A 19,301-nucleotide genomic window follows, 5' to 3' on the forward strand; every position below is an offset into this window, starting at 1 on the left:
GAAAGGGAACAATTTCTTTGACTGTCTGCAGCGCGCCACACCTAGGAAGCGCACTCTCACACACAAGCCAGCATGCACACGTGCTCGCACGTGACAACACCCCCTATCTGCCCCTACATCCTCTCCGTCACCATGCGTCAGACTCTCCTGCCTGTTTTATGATTTCAGGGCCCTAGCAGGAATCACCCCCCCCTCCCCAATTCCTTCCGCACCTTCCTTGCCTTCCTTGCACTGACGTTAGCTCTTTGTCAGCCGTCTGGCTTGGTTACACAAGCTTCTTTGCAGAGAAACATGTTACTTCTGCTGGCCCTCGCTAGGCGGCCGGCATCCAAAACCTTCCCTGGGCACCTGCTGAAAGCCTGGCCCCTTCACGGCCCCGGGTGCTTTTAACGCCATCATTTCCACACGGCGAGTACCGGAGTCAATAAGCACTCCTAGCCGTTCAAGGAGCTCGGTGTCAAGCCTGCGTGAAGGCGGCGGGGTAGCGTACTTAGCTGCCAACTGGCTCAGAGACCTTGGGGCTTCCATCATCTAAGTTACTTAAGGTTGGTGTCCGGCAAGGCGCCGTTCCATGCTAGCCGAGCTGGGCTGTAGGGCAAAACGTCATCAAAATGGTCTACAGCACCCGGTGTTCCCAGGAAGTCTCCAATCCAAGTACTGTCCAAGCCCAGCCCTGCTTTGCTTTCGAGATCAGATGAGATCGGGCGTATCCAAGGTGGTATGGCCAGTAGACGCTCCTCGATCCATCGCCCGGCCAGCCTTTCTCAGGATCGCTTGGTGGCGAGCAATCTGGCCGTGACGGGACGGGCTCCGAAGGGTCCATGCAAAGGCTGTACCGTCCCTACAGGTGTGGTTTGTTTAGCAGTGATTCACCCGCTGCATCAGGTGTCTTCAAAAATGTCTCGGCGCAGGGTCTCCTGCAGGCTAAACCCTTCATCGCGGTAATGTGACAGAAAGAGCAAGCTGGACCCGTAACGTGGGGGCGGAGCGAGACGTCCAGGGGTGAATGATGGAAGAGGGTGAATGGTTGCCAGTGACTTTGAGCTGCTCTTCAGGGGGGAGGGTCGTGTTTCCTGCAAAGGTCTTCTGCTTGGGGTTACCGGTGGTTGCCTCCAGCCACACGGGAGACGCTGGTCCTGGTGAAAAGGAGCCTAGTATTAAAAGTAAAGAAGCAACAATGCTGGAGGCCCACGGTGATCAGAAGGATGCTGGTATTTTGCAGAGATGAAATAGCGCAAGAGAGAAAGCAAATGAAAAAAAGAAAAGAGAATGAATGTGTGCACTTGTGAAAGGGAATGGAAAAAAGGCATAGAAGAGAGTGCCCCCTGCTGGTGGAAGGAAAGAAAAAGCAAAAGCCTACAGCACCTGGTATTCCCAGGCGGTCTCCCATCCAAGTACTAACCAATTTTTTTGCTGGCTTCCTTAAAAGGTCTTGTAGATAGAACGCCCCACTCAGAGCCGCTGAGCTCACTGATCGGCTGCAGCGCTCTCGACGGAACGTCAGCTTCACGGCCAATGCCACAGGCCGGTAGCAGAGGCGAGACTCACCGGTAGACCCGGGCAGGTTGAGTAGAGCGCGGTTAGTTGCTTTCTAATAGCCTGCAGCCGGGGATTAACTTTTAATGAAAGGGAACAATCCCTTTGACTGTCTGCAGCGCGCCACACCTAGGAAGCGCACTCTCACACACAAGCCAGCATGCACACGTGCTCGCACGTGACAACACCCCCAATCTGCCCCTACAACCTCTCCGTCACCATGCGTCAGACTCTCCTGCCTGTTTTATGATTTCAGGGCCCTAGCAGGAATCACCCCCCTCCCCAATTCCTTCCGCACCTTCCTTTCCTTCCTTGCACTGAGGTTAGCTCTTTGTCAGCCGTCTGACTTGGTTACACAAGCTTCTTTTCAGAGAAACATGTTACTTCTGCAGGCCCTCGCTAGGCGGCCGGCATCCAAAACCTTACCTTGGCACCTGCTGAAAGCCTGGCCCCTTCACAGCCCCGGGCGCTTTTAACGCCATCATTTCCACACTGCAAGCTGCGGAGTCAATAAGCACTCCTAGCCGTGGCAAAGAGCTCAGTGTGAGCCCTGCGTGAAGGCGGCAGGGTAGCGTACTTAGCTGTCAACTGGCTCAGAGGCCTTGGGGCTTCCATCATCTAAGTTACTTAAGGTCGGTGTCCGGCAAGGCGCCGTTCCATGCTAGCCAAGCTGGGCAGTAGGGCAAAACGTCATCAAAATGGTCTACAGCACCCGGTGTTCCCAGGAGGTCTCCCAATGAAGTACTGTACAAGCCCAGCCCTGCTTTGCTTCCAAGATCAGACGAGATCGGGCATATCCAAGGTGATATGGCCAGTAGACGCTGCTCGATCCATCGCCCGGCCAGCCTTTCTCAGGATCGCTTGGTGGCGAGCAATCTGGCCGTGATGGGGCGGGCTCCGAAGGGTCCATGCAAAGGCTGTGCCGTCCCTACAGGGTTGGTTTGTTTAGCAGTGATTCACCCGCCGCATCAGGTGTCTTGAAAAATGTCTCGGCGCAGGGTCTCCTGCAGGCTAAACCCTTCATCGCGGGAATGTGACAGAAAGAGCAAGCTGGACCCGTAACGTGGGGGTGGAGCGATACGTCCAGGGGTGAATGAAGGAAGAGGGTGAGATGGTTGCCAGTGACTTTGAGCTGCTCTTCAGGGTTGAGGGTCATGTTGCCTGCAAAGGTCTTCTGCTTGGGGTTACCGGTGATTGCCTCCAGCCACGCGGGAGACGCTGGTCCTGGTGAAAAGGAGCCTAGTATTAAAAGTAAAGAAGCAACAATGCTGGAGGCCCACGGTGATCAGAAGGATGCTGGTATTTTGCAGAGATGAAATAGCGCAAGAGAGAAAGCAAATGAAAAAAAAAAAAGAGAATGAATGTGTGCACTTGTGAAAGGGAATGGAAAAAAGGCATAGAAGAGAGTGCCCCCTGCTGGTGGAAGAAAGGAAAAAGCAAAAGCCTACAGCACCTGGTATTCCCAGGCGGTCTCCCATCCAAGTACTAACCAGGCCCAACCCTGCTTAGCTTCCAAGATCAGACGATATCGGGCGTTTTCAGGGTGGTGTGGCCGTAGGCGGAGACAAGCTTCTCACTTGCTGCTTCTCACTTGCTGCTTTTCTACTTTGACGTCTGGCTGCCGGCTGCCCTTTCCAGTGCTCAGCAAGACCAGGTCCTTTTGTGCTTTCCCTTTTCTTCAATTTTTTTGCTGGCTTCCTTAAAAGGTCTTGTAGATAGAACGCCCCACTCAGAGCCGCTGAGCTCACTGATCGGCTGCAGCGCTGTCGACGGAACGTCAGCTTCACGGCCAATGCCACAGGCCGGGAGCAGAGGCGAGACTCACCGGTAGACCCGGGTAGGGTGAGTAGAGCGTGGTTAGTTGCTTTCTAATAGCCTGCAGCCGGGGATTAACTTTTAATGAAAGTGAACAATCCCTTTGACTGTCTGCAGCGCGCCACACCTAGGAATCGCACTCTCACACACAAGCGAGCATGCACACGTGCTCGCACGTGACAACACCCTCTATCTGCCCCTACAACCTCTCCGTCTCCATGTGTCAGACTCTCCTGCCTGTTTTATGATTTCAGGGCGCTAGCAGGAATCACCCCCCCCTCCCCAATTCCTTCCTTGCCTTCATAGAATCATAGAATCATAGAATGGTAGAGTTGGAAGGGACCTCCTTGGTCATCTGTTCCAACCCCCTGCTCAAAGCAGGATTCACTAGATCATCTCAGACAGATGTCTGTACAGCCTCTGTTTGAAGACGTCCATTGAAGGGGAACTCACCACCTCTCGTGGCAGCCTGTTCCACTCATTAATCACCCTAACTGTCAAAAAGTTTTTTCTAATATCTAATCTGTGTCTCCTCCCATTTAGTTTCATCCCATTGCTTCTAGTCTTTCCTTGTGCAAATGAGAATAAAGATGATCCTTCTACAATGTGACAGCCCTTGACATATTTGTAGACAGCTTTTATGTCTCCTCTCAGTCTTCTTTTTTGCAAGCTAAACATTCCCAAATCCTGCAACTGTTCCTCATAGGACATGGTTTGCAGACCAGTCACCATTCTGGTCGCTCTTCTCTGAACTTGCTCCAGTTCGTCTATGTCTTTTTTAAAATGTGGTGCCCAAAACTGTACACAGTATTCCAGATGAGGTCTGACCAAAGAGGAGTAAAGACCGATAATGACTTCACGTGATCTAGACTGTATGCTTCTGTTAATACATCCCAGAATTGTATTTGCCTTTTTTGCTGCTGCATCACACTGTTGACTCATGTTCAGTCTATGATCTATTAGTATACCTAAGTCTTTTTCACATGTACTGTTGCTTAGCTCTATTCCTCCCATTCTGTATATGCTTTTTTCATTTTTATTGCCCAGATGTAGTACTTTGCATTTTTCCCTGTTAAAAACCATTCTGTTGGTTGCTGCCCACTGCTCCAGTTTATTTAGGTCTTTTTGAATCCTCTCTCTCTCTTCTCTAGTATTAGCTATCCCTCCTAGCTTTGTGTCATCAGCAAATTTAATCAGTTTACCCTCAATTCCTTCATCTAAATCATTGATAAAGATGTTGAACAATACAGGTCCCAGGACGGAGCCCTGTGGTACCCCACTTGAGACATTCATCCAGCTGGATGTGAAGCCATTTACAACCACCCTTTGAGTCCGATCACTAAGCCAGTTATGAATCCACCTAACAGTTGCCTGGTCCATTGCATACTTGGTCATTTTTTCAATAAGGATGGTGTGAGATACTTTGTCAAATGCTTTGCTGAAGTCAAGATATACTATATCTACAGCATTTCCCTGATCCACCCAGTCAGTGATTCTGTCATAGAAGGAAATTAAGTTAGTCTGACATGACTTGTTAGTTACAAACCCATGCTGACTCTGGTTAATCACTTCATTCTTATCCATGTACTTACATACATGTTGTTTAATAATTTGTTCAAAGATCTTTCCTGGTATAGAAGTCAGACTCACCGGCCTATAGTTCACTGGGTCCACCTTCTTCCCCTTTTTGAAGATAGGAACAACATTTGCTCTTCTCCAGTCTTCTGGGACTTCTCCTGTTCTCCAAGAATTTTCAAAGATTATGGAGAGTGGTTCTAAAATTTCTTCTACGATCTCCTTCAGTACTCTGGGGTGTAATTCATCTGGACCTGGAGACTTGAACTCATTTATGTTAGCTAAATATTCCCTCACAATCTTTCTGTTTACAGATAACTTGGATTCCTCTATTCCTTTAAAAGGACAGTGAATATCAGTTGATGTTACATTTTCTTTCTGAGAGAAAACAGATGCAAAATAGGAATGAAAAAGTTCGGCCTTCTCAACATCCTCTCTTCCCATTTCTCCATTTTCATCCTGTAAAAATCCTATAGCATCTTTGACTTTTCTTTTACTTTTGACATACCCCCAAAATCCTTTTTTATTGCTTTTGACATCTCTTGCAAGCCTTAATTCATTGTCAGCTTTAGCTAATCTGATACGTGCCCTACAGGATCTGCAGACTGCATTATAATCTTCTTTAGATATGCCTCCCTCTTTCCATTTAATAAACATTTCTTTCTTTCTTTTTAGCATGTGTTTAAGTTCTGTGTTCATCCATCCTGGTTTCCTTAAATGCTTCCCATTCTTCCTCCTTTTCGGGATTGTTAACGATTGTGCTTTGAGAATCTCATTTTTAAAAATTTCCCATCCTTCCTGGACATTTTTGTCCTTAAGGACATCCAGCCATTGGATCCTTCCTATTCTCTTTCTGAGTCTCTTAAAATCTGCCTTTCTAAAATCTAACCTTGAAGTTTGAGTATTCACATGTCTTCCTCCTCTAGTTATCCAAAATTCTATAATAGCATGATCGCTGCCTCCTAGGGTCCCAGCCACTTTTACCTCCTCAACCATTTCCTCCCTGTTTATAAGGATTAGATCCAAAGTAGCAGATCCCCTTGTTTTCTCCCCTACCTTTTGGAAGATAAAGTTGTCAGCAAGAGAGGATAAGGATAACCTTCCTTGCACTGAGGTTAGCTCTTTGTCAGCCGTCTGGCTTGGTTACACAAGCTTCTTTGCAGAGAAACATGTTACTTCTGCTGGCCCTCGCTAGGCGGCCGGCATCCAAAACCTTCCCTGGGCACCTGCTGAAAGCCGGGCCCCTTCACGGCACCGGGTGCTTTTAACGCCATCATTTCCACACGGCGAGCTGCGGAGTAAAAAAGCACTCCTAACCGTGGCAAGGAGCTCGGTGTCAGGCCTGCGTGAAGGCGGCGGGGTAGCGTACTTAGCTGCCAACTGACTCAGAGGCCTTGGGGCTTCCATCATCTAAGTTACTTAAGGTCGGTGTCCGGCAAGGTGCCGTTCCATGCTAGCCGAGCTGGGCAGTAGGGCAAAAGGTCATCAAAATGGTCTAGAGCACGCAGTATTCCCAGGAGGTCTCCCATCCAAGTACTGTCCGAGCCCAGCCCTGCTTTGCTTCCAAGATCAGACAAGATTGGGCATATCCAACGTGGTATGGCCAGTAGACACTGCTCGATCCATCGCCCGGCCAGCCTTTCTCAGGATCGCTTGGTGGCGAGCAATCTGGCCGTGACGGGGCGGGCTCCGAAGGGTCCATGCAAAGGCTGTGCCGTCCCTACAGGTGTGGTTTGTTTAGCAGTGATTCACCCGCCGCATCAGGTGTCTTCAAAAATGTCTCGGCGCAGGGTCTCCTGCAGGCTAAACCCTTCATCGCGGTAATGTGACAGAAAGAGCAAGCTGGATCCGTAACCTGGGGGCGGAGCGAGACGTCCAGGGGTGAATGAAGGAAGAGGGTGAGATGGTTGCCAGTGACTTTGAGCTGCTCTTCAGGGAGGAGGGTCATGTTGCCTGCAAAGGTCTTCTGCTTGGGGTTACCGGTGGTTGCCTCCAGCCACGCGGGAGACGCCGGTCCTGGTGAAAAGGAGCCTAGTATTAAAAGTAAAGAAGCAACAATGCTGGAGGCCCACGGTGATCAGAAGGATGCTGGTATTTTGCAGAGATGAAATAGCCAAGAGAGAAAGCAAATGAAAAAAAGAAAAGAGAATGTATGTGTGCACTTGTGAAAGGGAATGGAAAAAAGGCACAGAAGAGAGTGCCCCCTGCTGGTGGAAGGAAAGAAAAGGCAAAATCCTACAGCACCTGGTATTCCTAGGCAGTCTCCCATCAAAGTACTAACCAGGCCTGACCCTGCTTAGCTTCCAAGATCAGATGAGTCCAGGCTTGTTCAGGCTGGTGTGGCCTTAGGCACAGACAAGCTTCTCACTTGCTGCTTTTCTACTTTGAAGTCTGGCTGCCGGCTGCCCTTTTCACGGCTCAGCAAGACCAGGTCCTTTTGTGCTTTCCCTTCTCTTCAATTTTTTTGCTGGCTTCCTTAAAAGGTCTTGTAGACACAACGCCCCACTCAGAGCCGCTGAGTTCACTGATTGGCTGCAGCGCTGTCGACGGAACGTCAGCTTCACGGCCAATGCCACAGGCCGGGAGCAGAGGTGAGACTCACCGGTAGACCCGGGTAGGGTGAGTAGAGCGCAGTTAGTTGCTTTCTAATAGCCTGCAGCCGGGGATTAACTTTTAATGAAAGGGAACAATCCCTTTGACTGTCTGCAGCGCGCCACACCTAGGAAGCGCACTCTCACACACAAGCCAGCATGCACACGTGCTCGCACATGACAACACCCCCTATCTGCCTCTACAACCTCTCCATCACCATGTGTCAGACTCTCCTGCATGTTTTATGATTTCAGGGCCCTAGCAGGAATCATCCCCGCCCCTCCCCAATTCCTTCCGCACCTTCCTTGCCTTCCTTGCACTGAGGTTAGCTCTTTGTCAGCCGTCTGGCTTGGTTACACAAGCTTCTTTGCAGAGAAACATGTTACTTCTGCTGGCCCTCGCTAGGCGGCCGGCATCCAAAACCTTCCCTGGGCACCTGCTGAAAGCCTGGCCCCTTCACGGCCCCGAGTGCTTTTAACGCCATCATTTCCACACGGCGAGCTGCGGAGTCAATAAGCACTCCTAGCCGTGGCAAGGAGCTCGGTGTCAGACCTGCGTGAAGGCGGCGGGGTAGCGTACTTAGATGCCAACTGGCTCAGAGGCCTTGGGGCTTCCATCATCTAGGTTACTTAAGGTCGGTGTTCGGCAAGGCGCCGTTCCATGCTAGACGAGCTGGGCAGTAGGGCAAAATGTCATCAAAATGGTCTACAGCACCCGGTGTTCCCAGGAGGTCTCCCATCCAAGTACTGTCCGAGCCCAGCCCTGCTTTGCTTTCGAGATCAGACGAGATGGGGCGTATCCAAGGTGGTATGGCCAGTAGACGCTGCTTGATTCATCGCCCGGCCAGCCTTTCTCAGGATCGCTTTGTTATGATCTGCTACAGAGAGTATGGAAAGAAAGGAGATCTATCCCTACAATAGAACTAAACTAGATCCCTACGATGTAACGGGGAACCTGATCCTGCGATCAGACCCGCTAAAGTCCTCGGCTAGTCTGAACGCAGACCTATAGATGTGAGGGAGGGATCCCTACAAGATCTAGGGACTGGGAAAAGTTGGACACCTCCTAGCAGAAATAGTAGCAGTCAAAGACAAACACACTACAAAAAGGCATAGGGGTCAGAAGACCTAGCAAAACTAACAGAGAACGGCAACAGAGCAACAAGCTAGCTCAACAGTAGTAAATACAAATGAAGTCCAGCAAAGCCAGGAGGGCGGAGCCGGATTAAATAGGCAAAATGGTCATGTGACCAGCAAATTAAAAAAAAACTAACAGGAGAGTTGTAACAGTGCCCCCTCTTCTAAGAGGATCCTCCGGATCCCCTAGGCCCAGGCTTACCAGGAAACCTCCTGTGAAATGCTCGGACAAGTCTGGGGGCAGAAACATAATCCGCTCTCACCCATTAGTTATCCTCAGGTCCGAAACCCTTCCAAGCGACGAGATACTGCAAACTCCCTCTATACTGTCTAGAATTTAGGATGCGGGAAATTTCATATTCCCCGTCCTCCACCACCGGAGGAACAGTGGCAGAGGCGTCACCATCCGACACATCAGCTTTTTTCAACAGAGAAACATGAAACACCGGATTAATCCTCCAGGACGTAGGAACCTCCAGCCTAACATCAGATTGGTTAACTATCTGAAGTACCTTAAAGGGCCCTACGAACTTGGGACCCAATTTTTTAGAAGGAATCCTCAATCGCAGATTCTTAGAGGACAACCAAACCATGTCACCAACCGCAAACAAAATCTCTTGCCGTTTCCTATCAAAGTACCTGTTAGATTTTTTGTTAGCCTCCTGAAGATTACCACGCACATCCGTCCAAACTCTCTCCAAATCACCGGAAAAACTATCCTCCTCAGGCACAGCCGAAACCAATTTGGAAAATGACCCAAAAGACGGATGTCTCCCAGAACAACAAAAAAAAAGGCGAACACCCAGCAGAAGAGGATGTATGGTTGTTAAGAGCAAATTCAGCAAGTGGCAGAAATTCAGACCACCCCTCTTGATTGTCTGCCACAAAACAACGCAAGAACTGCTCAACATCCTGGTTCTTCCTTTCTGTCTGGCCATTAGACTCAGGATGATATCCGGATGAAAACGACAAATGAACTCCCAACCTGTCACAAAAGGCACGCCAAAAACGAGCCACGAACTGAGGTCCCCTATCAGAAACAATGTCAGTAGGAACACCATGTAGTCTGACAATCTCCTTGACAAAGGCCTTAGCGAGTATCTTAGCGCAAGGCAGTTTGATGAAGGGAACCAAGTGACACATCTTGCTAAAATGGTCCACGACCACCCAGATGACTGTGAAACCTTCAGAGGGAGGAAGGTCAGTAATAAAGTCCATAGCCAGATGTGTCCAAGGTGCACTAGGAACCTCCAGAGGGCAAAGCAACCCCGCAGCAGGAGCATGCGAAGACTTGGATCTTGCACACACAGTACATTGGCGCACCCACTTAATGACTTCCTTCTGCCATCCAGGCCACCAAAAACTGCGACCCACAAGTCTCTTGGTCTCAGAAATTCCTGGATGACCTGCCAACCGAGACTCATGACACTCAACAAACAAATCTCTCCTAAAGGTCCTAGGCACAAACAACCTCCCATGGGGAGTGTTAGATGGGGCATTCTCCTGTGCTTTAAGAATCTCATCCTCCAAAACGGAGTCCAAAGCAGCAATCACAACACCTTCTTGTAAAATGGTCTCCTCTTCCTCCTCAACACCGACCATGGGAGAAAAGCTGCGAGACAAAGCATCCGCTTTAACATTCTTGGTACCAGGATGTAAGTAACGGAAAAATTAAACCGCGAGAAAAAAAGTGCCCACCTAGCCTGACGGGCATTCAAGCGCTTGGCAGCATCAAGATAGATCAGATTTTTATGATCAGTGAAAACCTGAATGGGAAATTCAGCACCTTCCAAGAGATGACGCCAGTGTTCAAATGCGAGTTTAATCGCCAGCAATTCCCGATTACCAATATCGTAATTAAGTTCAGTCTCGGAAAATTTTTTTGAAAAAAAGGCACAGGGATGTACTCCATCCTTGTTTTCCTGAGACAACACCGCACCAACCCCCACCGAAGAAGCATCAACCTCAACCAAAAACGGCTTAGTCACATCAGGCTGCATAAGGATGGGAGCAGAGGTGAACCTCTCCTTTAGAAACACAAAAGCTTCAATGGCCTCAGAAGTCCACTGAACCGCATTAGCACCTTTGCTGGTGAGATCGGTCAGCGGTTTGACAATAATAGAAATTTTTTTTATGAATTTTCTGTAATAATTGGCGAAACCCAAAAACCTCTGTATCGATTTCAAACCAATAGGCCTAGGCCATTCCTGCACAGCTTGAACTTTAACCGGGTCCATCTCAAAACCTTCACTGGAGATAATGTAGCCCAAAAAACTAATTCTCTGTACAGCGAACTCACATTTCTCCAGCTTAGCAAAAAGCGAATTGTCCATTAATAACTGTAATACCTCACGTACGCTCCGCCAATGAGACTCCAGATCCGGCGAATAAATCAAAATGTCATCCAAATACACAACCACATTTTTGCCGATTAAAGGTCTAAGGATATCATTAATAAGATTCTGAAAAAATGCTGGAGCATTGGTGAGACCAAAAGGCATAACCAGATTCTCAAAATGACCCACAGGAGTGTTAAAAGCAGTCTTCCATTCATCACCCTCCTTCATGCGCAACAAATTGTATGCCCCCCGGAGATCAATTTTAGAGAACCACTTGGCCCCCACTAACTGGTTAAATAAATCAGGAATCAATGGCAGTGGGTAAGGATTGCGTACAGTAATTTTATTAATCTCACGAAAGTCCAGACAAGGACGTAAACCGCCATCTTTTTTTTTTACAAAAAAAAATCCAACAGCCACAGGAGACTTGGAAGGCCTAATGTGACCGGCGGCCAAGCTTGTCTGTATGTATTCTTCCAAAGCCTTTCTTTCAGGAATAGTAAGATTAAATAAACGACTCTTAGGAAGAGTCGCGCCAGGGACAAATTCAATGGTACAATCATAGTCTCTATCGGGAAGCAAAACCTGCGACTCCTCCTCAGAAAAAACTCTCCAAAAATCCTGAATAGGTACAGGCAATTCCCCTCTATCCACAGCAGCAATGTGCCCGTTACAACACTTGTCATAACACTTAGGGCTCCAGGACTTAATTTCATTGGTAGACCAATCCAGTACAGGATTGTGCAATTTTAACCAGGGTAACCCCAATATTACTGGAGAAGGCAAATTATCCAATACCACCAAATCCAAATTCTCTTGATGAATACCATTAATAGTGAGGGGAAATTCACAGACCTTGTGAGTAACACTCTTCAAGGGAGAGCCATCGACAGAAACCACAGCAATAGGGGATGACAAAGTTTTAGGTTCTAATCTAAGTTTTTCCAAGAATCCCCCATCAATCACATTCAGAGTAGATCCATAATCCACAAATACCCGAAATTCAATTAATTCATCCTGAGCAGCAGTAGTGGCAGATAGGAATACTCCCTTAGAATTTAAACAGGCAATACGAGCATGACTGACCATTTTTTTTTTCTTTCTTCTTACGAAGCACACAGCTCTTAATAAAATGACCAGAATTTCCGCAATAGAAACACAAGCCTTCAGAAAGTCGGCGGTCTTTTTCCTGAGAGCGGGGTGCCATCGCCCCAATTTCCATCGGCTCTCCATTGTCAGCACAGAACCTCTCAGGACTCGAAGCTGACATAGCAGAGGATTTGCTCTCATTAACCCTTTCACGCAGTCTCCTGTCCACCCGTATAGCTAATTGCATTGCCTCCTGCAAGTTTCCAGGTGTGGGATAAGCAATCAGTAAATCCTTTACCCTTTCACATAGCCCTGCAAGAAACAAGCTTTTCAAAGCAGAATCGTTCCACCCCACCTGGGCAGACCACCGACGGAAGTGAGAACAATATTTTTCCACATTACCTGATCCCTGCCTCAAACGTCTTAATTCAGACTCAGCAGATGAGACACGATCAGGATCATCGTACAACAAACCTAAAGCAGAAAAAAAACTATCCACTGATCTAAAGCACGGATCACTAGGTTGGAGAGAGAAGGCCCATCCCTGAGGATCTTTGCGCAAAAGTGACATTATGATCCCTATGCGCTGTGATTCACCACCAGAGGATCCGGGTCTCAAACGAAAATATAATAGACAAGCATTTTTAAAAGAAAAAAAATCTTGTTGTTTGCCAAAAAATAGATCAGGCAGACGTACCTTAGGTTCCACAAAATGCGCTCCAGAACAGCTACTCACGTGTTGTTGGAGCTTGGTCACCTCCAGAGAGAGTCCCTGCAAGCGTTGAGCCAAATCTTGCACCGAGACCATGATGGAAAACTGGAGGTCTTTCCTTAGAGAAATTTTTTATTTTCTTTTTTTTTTATGGCTGGAATTACTGTTATGATCTGCTACAGAGACTAAGGAAAGAAAGGAGATCTATCCCTACAATAGAACTAAACTAGATCCCTACGATGTAACGGGGAACCTGATCCTGCGATCAGACCCGCTAAAGTCCTCGGCTAGTCTGAACGCAGACCTATAGATGTGAGGGAGGGATCCCTACAAGATCTAGGGACTGGGAAAAGTTGGACACCTCCTAGCAGAAATAGTAGCAGTCAAAGACAAACACTACAAAAAGGCATAGGGGTCAGAAGACCTAGCAAAACTAACAGAGAACGGCAACAGAGCAACAAGCTAGCTCAACAGTAGTAAATACAAATGAAGTCCAGCAAAGCCAGGAGGGCGGAGCCGGATTAAATAGGCAAAATGGTCATGTGACCAGCAAATTAAAAAAAAACTAACAGGAGAGTTGTAACAGTGCCCCCTCTTCTAAGAGGATCCTCCGGATCCCCTAGGCCCAGGCTTACCAGGAAACCTCCTGTGAAACGCTCGGACAAGTCTGGGGGCAGAAACATAATCCGCTCTCACCCATTAGTTATCCTCAGGTCCGAAACCCTTCCAAGCGACGAGATACTGCAAACTCCCTCTATACTGTCTAGAATTTAGGATGCGGGAAATTTCATATTCCCCGTCCTCCACCACCGGAGGAACAGTGGCAGAGGCGTCACCATCCGACACATCAGCTTTTTTCAACAGAGAAACATGAAACACCGGATTAATCCTCCAGGACGTAGGAACCTCCAGCCTAACATCAGATTGGTTAACTATCTGAAGTACCTTAAAGGGCCCTACGAACTTGGGACCCAATTTTTTAGAAGGAATCCTCAATCGCAGATTCTTAGAGGACAACCAAACCATGTCACCAACCGCAAACAAAATCTCTTGCCGTTTCCTATCAAAGTACCTGTTAGATTTTTTGTTAGCCTCCTGAAGATTACCACGCACATCCGTCCAAACTCTCTCCAAATCACCGGAAAAACTATCCTCCTCAGGCACAGCCGAAACCAATTTGGAAAATGACCCAAAAGACGGATGTCTCCCAGAACAACAAAAAAAAAGGCGAACACCCAGCAGAAGAGGATGTATGGTTGTTAAGAGCAAATTCAGCAAGTGGCAGAAATTCAGACCACCCCTCTTGATTGTCTGCCACAAAACAACGCAAGAACTGCTCAACATCCTGGTTCTTCCTTTCTGTCTGGCCATTAGACTCAGGATGATATCCGGATGAAAACGACAAATGAACTCCCAACCTGTCACAAAAGGCACGCCAAAAACGAGCCACGAACTGAGGTCCCCTATCAGAAACAATGTCAGTAGGAACACCATGTAGTCTGACAATCTCCTTGACAAAGGCCTTAGCGAGTGTCTTAGCGCAAGGCAGTTTGATGAAGGGAACCAAGTGACACATCTTGCTAAAATGGTCCACGACCACCCAGATGACTGTGAAACCTTCAGAGGGAGGAAGGTCAGTAATAAAGTCCATAGCCAGATGTGTCCAAGGTGCACTAGGAACCTCCAGAGGGCAAAGCAACCCCGCAGCAGGAGCATGCGAAGACTTGGATCTTGCACACACAGTACATTGGCGCACCCACTTAATGACTTCCTTCTGCCATCCAGGCCACCAAAAACTGCGACCCACAAGTCTCTTGGTCTCAGAAATTCCTGGATGACCTGCCAACCGAGACTCATGACACTCAACAAACAAATCTCTCCTAAAGGTCCTAGGCACAAACAACCTCCCATGGGGAGTGTTAGATGGGGCATTCTCCTGTGCTTTAAGAATCTCATCCTCCAAAACGGAGTCCAAAGCAGCAATCACAACACCTTCTTGTAAAATGGTCTCCTCTTCCTCCTCAACACCGACCATGGGAGAAAAGCTGCGAGACAAAGCATCCGCTTTAACATTCTTGGTACCAGGATGTAAGTAACGGAAAAATTAAACCGCGAGAAAAAAAGTGCCCACCTAGCCTGACGGGCATTCAAGCGCTTGGCAGCATCAAGATAGATCAGATTTTTATGATCAGTGAAAACCTGAATGGGAAATTCAGCACCTTCCAAGAGATGACGCCAGTGTTCAAATGCGAGTTTAATCGCCAGAAATTCCCGATTACCAATATCGTAATTAAGTTCAGTCTCGGAAAATTTTTTTGAAAAAAAGGCACAGGGATGTACTCCATCCTTGTTTTCCTGAGACAACACCGCACCAACCCCCACCGAAGAAGCATCAACCTCAACCAAAAACGGCTTAGTCACATCAGGCTGCATAAGGATGGGAGCAGAGGTGAACCTCTCCTTTAGAAACACAAAAGCTTCAATGGCCTCAGAAGTCCACTGAACCGCATTAGCACCTTTGCTGGTGAGATCGGTCAGCGGTTTGACAATAATAGAAATTTTTTTTATGAATTTTCTGTAATAATTGGCGAAACCCAAAAACCTCTGTATCGATTTCAAACCAATAGGCCTAGGCCATTCCTGCACAGCTTGAACTTTAACCGGGTCCATCTCAAAACCTTCACTGGAGATAATGTAGCCCAAAAAACTAATTCTCTGTACAGCGAACTCACATTTCTCCAGCTTAGCAAAAAGCGAATTGTCCATTAATAACTGTAATACCTCACGTACGCTCCGCCAATGAGACTCCAGATCCGGCGAATAAATCAAAATGTCATCCAAATACACAACCACATTTTTGCCGATTAAAGGTCTAAGGATATCATTAATAAGATTCTGAAAAAATGCTGGAGCATTGGTGAGACCAAAAGGCATAACCAGATTCTCAAAATGACCCACAGGAGTGTTAAAAGCAGTCTTCCATTCATCACCCTCCTTCATGCGCAACAAATTGTATGCCCCCCGGAGATCAATTTTAGAGAACCACTTGGCCCCCACTAACTGGTTAAATAAATCAGGAATCAATGGCAGTGGGTAAGGATTGCGTACAGTAATTTTATTAATCTCACGAAAGTCCAGACAAGGACGTAAACCGCCATCTTTTTTTTTTACAAAAAAAAATCCAACAGCCACAGGAGACTTGGAAGGCCTAATGTGACCGGCGGCCAAGCTTGTCTGTATGTATTCTTCCAAAGCCTTTCTTTCAGGAATAGTAAGATTAAATAAACGACTCTTAGGAAGAGTCGCGCCAGGGACAAATTCAATGGTACAATCATAGTCTCTATCGGGAGGCAAAACCTGCGACTCCTCCTCAGAAAAAACTCTCCAAAAATCCTGAATAGGTACAGGCAATTCCCCTCTATCCACAGCAGCAATGTGCCCGTTACAACACTTGTCATAACACTTAGGGCTCCAGGACTTAATTTCATTGGTAGACCAATCCAGTACAGGATTGTGCAATTTTAACCAGGGTAACCCCAATATTACTGGAGAAGGCAAATTATCCAATACCACCAAATCCAAATTCTCTTGATGAATACCATTAATAGTGAGGGGAAATTCACAGACCTTGTGAGTAACACTCTTCAAGGGAGAGCCATCGACAGAAACCACAGCAATAGGGGATGACAAAGTTTTAGGTTCTAATCTAAGTTTTTCCAAGAATCCCCCATCAATCACATTCAGAGTAGATCCATAATCCACAAATACCCGAAATTCAATTAATTCATCCTGAGCAGCAGTAGTGGCAGATAGGAATACTCCCTTAGAATTTAAACAGGCAATACGAGCATGACTGACCATTTTTTTTTCTTTCTTCTTACGAAGCACACAGCTCTTAATAAAATGACCAGAATTTCCGCAATAGAAACACAAGCCTTCAGAAAGTCGGCGGTCTTTTTCCTGAGAGCGGGGTGCCATCGCCCCAATTTCCATCGGCTCTCCATTGTCAGCACAGAACCTCTCAGGACTCGAAGCTGACATAGCAGAGGATTTGCTCTCATTAACCCTTTCACGCAGTCTCCTGTCCACCCGTATAGCTAATTGCATTGCCTCCTGCAAGTTTCCAGGTGTGGGATAAGCAATCAGTAAATCCTTTACCCTTTCACATAGCCCTGCAAGAAACAAGCTTTTCAAAGCAGAATCATTCCACCCCACCTGGGCAGACCACCGACGGAAGTGAGAACAATATTTTTCCACATTACCTGATCCCTGCCTCAAACGTCTTAATTCAGACTCAGCAGATGAGACACGATCAGGATCATCGTACAACAAACCTAAAGCAGAAAAAAAACTATCCACTGATCTAAAGCACGGATCACTAGGTTGGAGAGAGAAGGCCCATCCCTGAGGATCTTTGCGCAAAAGTGACATTATGATCCCTATGCGCTGTGATTCACCACCAGAGGATCCGGGTCTCAAACGAAAATATAATAGACAAGCATTTTTAAAAGAAAAAAAATCTTGTTGTTTGCCAAAAAATAGATCAGGCAGACGTACCTTAGGTTCCACAAAATGCGCTCCAGAACAGCTACTCACGTGTTGTTGGAGCTTGGTCACCTCCAGAGAGAGTCCCTGCAAGCGTTGAGCCAAATCTTGCACCGAGACCATGATGGAAAACTGGAGGTCTTTCCTTAGAGAAATTTTTTATTTTCTTTTTTTTTTATGGCTGGAATTACTGTTATGATCTGCTACAGAGACTAAGGAAAGAAAGGAGATCTATCCCTACAATAGAACTAAACTAGATCCCTACGATGTAACGGGGAACCTGATCCTGCGATCAGACCCGCTAAAGTCCTCGGCTAGTCTGAACGCAGACCTATAGATGTGAGGGAGGGATCCCTACAAGATCTAGGGACTGGGAAAAGTTGGACACCTCCTAGCAGAAATAGTAGCAGTCAAAGACAAACACTACAAAAAGGCATAGGGGTCAGAAGACCTAGCAAAACTAACAGAGAACGGCAACAGAGCAACAAGCTAGCTCAACAGTAGTAAATACAAATGAAGTCCAGCAAAGCCAGGAGGGCGGAGCCGGATTAAATAGGCAAAATGGTCATGTGACCAGCAAATTAAAAAAAAACTAACAGGAGAGTTGTAACACGCTTGGTGGCGAGCAATCTGGCCGTGACGGGGCGGGCTCCGAAGGGTCCAGGCAAAGGCTGTGCCGTCCCTACAGGTGTGGTTTATTTAGCAGTGATTCACCTGCCGCATCAGGTGTCTTCAAAAATGGCTCGGCGCAGAGTCTCCTGCAGGCTAAACCCTTCATCGCGGTAATGTGACAGAAAGAGCAAGCTGGACCCGTAACTTGGGGGCTGAGCGAGACGTCCAGGGGTGAATGAAGGAAGAGGGTGAGATGGTTGCCAGTGACTTTGAGCTGCTCTTCAGTGGGGAGGGTCGTGTTGCCTGCAAAGGTCTTCTGCTTGGGGTTACCGGTGGTTGCCTTCAGCCACCCGGGAGACGCTGGTCCTGGTGAAAAGGAGCCTAGTATTAAAAGTAAATAAGCAACAATGCTGGAGGCCCACGGTGATCAGAAGGATGCTGGTATTTTGCAGAGATGAAATAGCGCAAGAGAGAAAGCAAATGAAAAAAAGAAAAGAGAATGAATGTGTGCACTTGTGAAAGTGAATGGAAAAAAGGCATAGAAGAGAGTGCCCCCTGCTGGTGGAAGGAAGGAAAAAGCAAAAGCCTACAGCACCTGGTATTCCCAGGTGGTCTCCCATCCAAGTAATAACCAGGCCCAATCCTTTTTAGCTTCCAATATCAGATGAGATCAGGCGTGTTCAGGGTGGTGTGGCCATAGGCAGAGAGAAGCCTCTCACTTGCTGCTTTTCTACTTTGAAGTCTGGCTTCCGGATGCCCTTTCCAGTGTTCAGTAAGACCAGGTCCTTTTGTGCTTTCCCTTCTCTTCAAATTTTTTGCTGGCTTAATTAAAAGGTCTTGTAGACAGAACGCCCCACTCAGAGCCACTGAGCTCACTGATCGGCTGCAGCGCTGTCGACGGAACGTCAGCTTCACGGCCAATGCCACAGGCCGGGAGCAGAGGCGAGACTCAACGGTAGGCCTGGGTAGGGTGAGTAGAGCGCGGTTAGTTGCTTTCTAATAGCCTGCAGCCGGGGATTAACTTTTAATGAAAGGGAACAATCCCTTTGACTGTCTGCAGCGCGCCACACCTAGGAAGCGCACTCTCACACACAAGCCAGCATGCACACGTGCTCGCACGTGACAACACCCCCTATCTGCCCATACAACCTCTCCGTCACCATGCGTCAGACTCTTCTGCCTGTTTTATGATTTCAGGGCCCTAGCAGGAATCCCCCCCCACCCCTCCCCAATTCCTTCCGCACCTTCCTTGCCTTCCTTGCACTGAGGTTAGCTCTTTGTCAGCCGTCTGGCTTGGTTACACAAGCTTCTTTGCAGAGAAACATGTTACTTCTGCTGGCCCTCGCTAGG

General features: G+C 47.6%; 1 non-coding gene and 6 pseudogenes across 1 annotated transcript; all 7 read right to left on the reverse strand.

The window, feature by feature from the left end:
• Window positions 1–613: 613 nt before the first annotated feature.
• LOC141267717 (5S ribosomal RNA) lies at window positions 614–733 on the reverse strand (annotated as a pseudogene).
• Window positions 734–2,236: 1,503 nt separating this feature from the next.
• Window positions 2,237–2,356, reverse strand: LOC141269133 (5S ribosomal RNA; annotated as a pseudogene).
• A 621-nt stretch (window positions 2,357–2,977) lies between these two features.
• LOC141266163 (5S ribosomal RNA) lies at window positions 2,978–3,096 on the reverse strand. Its single transcript, XR_012320217.1, has one exon. It is a non-coding gene; the product is annotated as a 5S ribosomal RNA (ribosomal RNA).
• A 3,322-nt stretch (window positions 3,097–6,418) lies between these two features.
• On the reverse strand, window positions 6,419–6,538 carry LOC141270171 (5S ribosomal RNA; annotated as a pseudogene).
• A 620-nt stretch (window positions 6,539–7,158) lies between these two features.
• LOC141270330 (5S ribosomal RNA) lies at window positions 7,159–7,277 on the reverse strand (annotated as a pseudogene).
• A 943-nt stretch (window positions 7,278–8,220) lies between these two features.
• Window positions 8,221–8,340, reverse strand: LOC141268369 (5S ribosomal RNA; annotated as a pseudogene).
• Window positions 8,341–18,534: 10,194 nt separating this feature from the next.
• LOC141268397 (5S ribosomal RNA) lies at window positions 18,535–18,653 on the reverse strand (annotated as a pseudogene).
• Between the last annotated feature and the right edge of the window lie 648 nt (window positions 18,654–19,301).

This window comes from Phyllobates terribilis, unplaced genomic scaffold (assembly GCF_046119375.1).
Source record: "Phyllobates terribilis strain yellow unplaced genomic scaffold, ASM4611937v1 Scaffold_4__5_contigs__length_816908805, whole genome shotgun sequence".
Taxonomy (NCBI): domain Eukaryota; kingdom Metazoa; phylum Chordata; class Amphibia; order Anura; family Dendrobatidae; genus Phyllobates; species Phyllobates terribilis.